Source organism: Cebus imitator, unplaced genomic scaffold (assembly GCF_001604975.1).
Source record: "Cebus imitator isolate Cc_AM_T3 unplaced genomic scaffold, Cebus_imitator-1.0 Scaffold80, whole genome shotgun sequence".
Classification (NCBI taxonomy): Eukaryota; Metazoa; Chordata; class Mammalia; order Primates; family Cebidae; genus Cebus; species Cebus imitator.
In genome coordinates, this window is record NW_016107395.1 from 426,125 (window position 1) to 430,140 (window position 4,016).

Consider the following 4,016-nt stretch of genomic DNA (forward strand, 5'->3'; position numbering starts at 1 on the left):
TTTTTTTAGACAGAGTCTCACTCTGTCACCAGGCTGGAGTGCAGTGGCGCAATCTTGGCTCACTGCAACCTCTGCTCCAACTTCCTGGTTCAAGCAATTCTTCTGTCTCAGCCTCCCAAATAGCTGGGATTACAGGCTTGCACCACCACACCCAGCTAATTTTTGTGTTTTTAGTAGAAATGGGGTTTCACCATTTTGGCCAGGATGGTCTTGATCTCCTGACCTTGTGATCCATCTGCCTCCACCTCCCAAAGTGCTGGGATTACAGGCATGGGCCACCACGTCTGGCCCCCAGAGTTGTAATTTTTTTAAGTTAAAAGATAAGTTTACAGAGTTTACAGAAAACATCAAAATGTTAAAGAGAACTTAAGATTCACAGAATTTATACTTTTATTAGATTTATATTATTCTAAGCATGTGGATAAATTCTACTTGTTAGAGGCATTAAGGAAAAATAGTGCATTAAATTTAAAATATTTAAGTGACATTTAGTTAACTAGGTTTGCAAATGACACCAAATATGAATAAAAGGTCATTTTAGGAGTAGGCGTTAAAATTCACTAGATTAAGAATAAAATAATAAAGTTTATAAATTGAACTTAATAGTCTCAATTTTTGAATTGGTAACTTTAGTAAAATTAATATTAATTTAAAGCACTATAGTAGTCCCCAAATAGTTTTTTATGTGTAAAAAAAGTACATTCAAGTACATCAAAAAAGAAAAAGTAATACTGACAAATGAATGAGAGCTGGTCTTTGAAAGGGAATAAATTAATCCTTGAGAATGTTCTCATATCACAATAGATATCTTTCCTTTGTGCATGTACTAAAGAATCAATATTGAGTGTTTCCAGGCTTTTTTTTTTGAGACACAGTCTCACTCTATCGCCTGGGCTTGGAGTGCAGTGGTGCAATCTCAGCTCACTACAACCTCTGCCTCCCAGGTTCAAGCGATTCTCCTGCCTCATCCTCCTGAGTACCTGGGACTACAGGCATGCACTACCATGCCCAGCTAATTTTTGTGTTTTTCAGTAGAGACGGTGTTTCACCACATTGGCCAGGCTGGTCTTGAACTCCTGACCTCAAGTGATCTGCCTGCCTTGGCCTCCTAGAGTGCTGGGATTACAGGTGTGAGCCACTGTACCTGGCCCTAACTGAAGTATTTTTAAAGGGCTGACCAACATATAGGAAAAGAAAATGCAAAGGAGAGTGCAGTACCCTGGGTATAGTAAAAGCACTCAGGAGAAGAAAGTACCTTCCCCAATCAGAAGAGCTGTACGGAAAGGGTCTTGGGTCTAGTTGGTTGAAGGATACTACAGTGAGTGACCTGCAGGAAATAAATGTCTTCTCCCTACCTCTGGTCTGCTGCTAGCGCATCCCCTTGGCCAAACCCAGTCAGAAGTCAGAGGGTAAGGTGGGTAGCCCATCCAGGCAGCTCATATAGTGGACTACATGGGCTTTTAGGATTTAGAGCAGAATGGACAGTGGATTTGCAGGAGCAAGCAGAAGATATCTAGCAGATTCCTTCCTTTCCATCCCATTCTTCCTTCCTTTTCTCTTTTTTCTTTCTTTCTTCTCTCACATTTATTTATTGAGCATCTGTAATATGCAAAGTATTGTACTAGGAACTGGGAAGACATGGAAACAGAATGAGAAATCACACTGTAGTTGTGACATTCTATAAATATCTATGTTCCCTCTTTATTATAAAATTATTTCATACAAGCGCATTATAGATAGTTTTGAAAATGCGGAAGTAAATAAGGCCAGGCGTGGCTGCTCACACCTGTAATCCCAGCACTTTGGAAGGCTGAGGTGGGGGAATTGCTTGAGCCCAGGCATTCAACAGCTTGAGCAACATAGTGAGACCCTGTCGCTACAGAAAAAAAACAAAAAGCCAGACATGGTGGAATGCCCCTGTGATCCCAACTACTCCACAGCCTGAGCCCAGAAGGTCTAGGCTGCAGTGAGCTGTAACTCTGCCACTGCACTTCAGCTCGAGTGACAGTGAGACCCTGTCTCAAAAAAAAAAAAAAAAAAAAAAAGAATTGAATTTTTAAAAAACAGTATAAAAATAACCTGTAGGTTTTTTTTGTTTTTTGTTTTTGAGATGGGATCTCACTCTGTCACCCAGGCTGCAGTGCAATGTGCAATGGCACGATCTCACTTACTGCAACCTCCACTTCCCAGGTTCAAGCGATTCTTCCACCTCAGCCTCCTGAGTAGCTGGGATTACAGGCACCTGCCATCATACCTGGCTAATTTTTGTATTTTAAGTAGAGATGGGGTTTCACCATGTTGGCCAGGCTGGTTTTGAACTCCTGACTTCAAGTGATGCACCCGCCTTGGCCTCCCAGAGTGCTAGAATTATAGGCGTGAGCCACTGTGCCCGACCAACCTGTAGTCTTATAATGAAGAGTAACTAGCAATGTAGTCCCATTACTCATGAATAACATTTTCATGCACTCTCTCTCTCTCTCTAGATATATAAATATATATATATAATATATATATAAGTGTATATATTATATATATATTTACAGGTAGCCAATTACATTTTTGAGTTTGTACTAGGGTTGAATGTGTCAAAGTCAAACATAGTGTTAGGAACAGGCAGTATAGATAGTATGAAGTGTTGTTTTTTTCAGATGTATTAAGAAAATCTGGATTCAGCACATGAAATACATTTTAAGAGCATCATTGAGCATAAGCAGAAGTCCAATTATATTCAGTTAAACATGAAAAAACTCAAAAGTTGTTTATAAGCCGGGCACGGTGGTTCATGCCTGTAATCCCAGCACTGTGGGAGGCTGAGGCGGGCAGATCATCTGAGGTCTGGAGTTCAAGATCAGCCTGGCCAACATGGTGAAACTCCATCTCTACTAAAACTACAAAAATCAGCTGGGCACTGTTGCTGTAGCCCGTAATCCCACCTACTCAGGAGGCTGAGGCAGGAGAATCACTTGAACTCAGGAGGCGGAGGTTGCAGTGAACTGAGATTGCGCCACTGCACTACAGCTCCTGGGCCACAGAGCAAGACTATAACTCAGTCAGGCACGGTGGCTCATGCCTATAATCCCAGGACGCTGGGAGGCCGAGGCAGGTGGATCACAAGGTCAGGAGTTGGAGATCAGCCTGGCCAACATGGTGAAACCCCATCACTACTAAAAATACAAAATTAGCAGGGTGTGGCTGCACACACCTGTAGTGCCAGCTACTCAGGAAGCTGAGGCAGGAGAAGTGCTTGTACCCAGGAGGCAGAGGTTGCGGTGAGCCAAGACTGTGACACTGCACTCCAGCCTGGGAGACACAGGGAGACTCCGTCTCAAAAAAAATAAAAATAAAAAAAAAGACTCCACCTCAAAACAAAAAACAAAACTTGTTTATATATGTATTTTTTTTTTTTTTTTTTTTTTTAAAGACGGGGTTTCACCATGTTGGTCAGGCTGGTCTTGAACTCCTGACCTCAGGTGATCCGCCTGCCTTGGCCTCCAAAGTGCTGGATTAAGGCGTGAGCCACCACGCCCAGCCATATATGTATTATTTACTACATTGAGAGCATTCAAGTTTGTACTTGACTGTTTTTGTAAGCAGATGCCACAGTCTACTCAATGATTTTACCACTTTCAACACCTGAAAATCCTATCTTCTTCTTTTTTTTGGTTTTTGTTTGTTTTTTGTAGAGATGAAGTCTCAATATATTGCCCAGGCTGGTTTCAAGCTCATGGGCTTAAGTGATACCTCTGCCTTGGCCTCCCAAAGTGCTGGGATTAAAGGCATGAGCTACCCTGCCCTGCCTGAAAATTCTGTCTTAAACATCTTAAATCCATTTACATTTTGTACAAGAAGGTAAGTAAAACTTGTCTTTTCAGCCGGGCGCGGTGGCTCAAGCCTGTAATCCCAGAACTTTGGGAGGCCGAGGCGGGTGGATCACGAGGTCAAGAGATCGAGACCATCCTGGTCAACATGGTGAAACCCCGTCTCTACTAATAAAAAATACAAAAAATTAGCTGGGC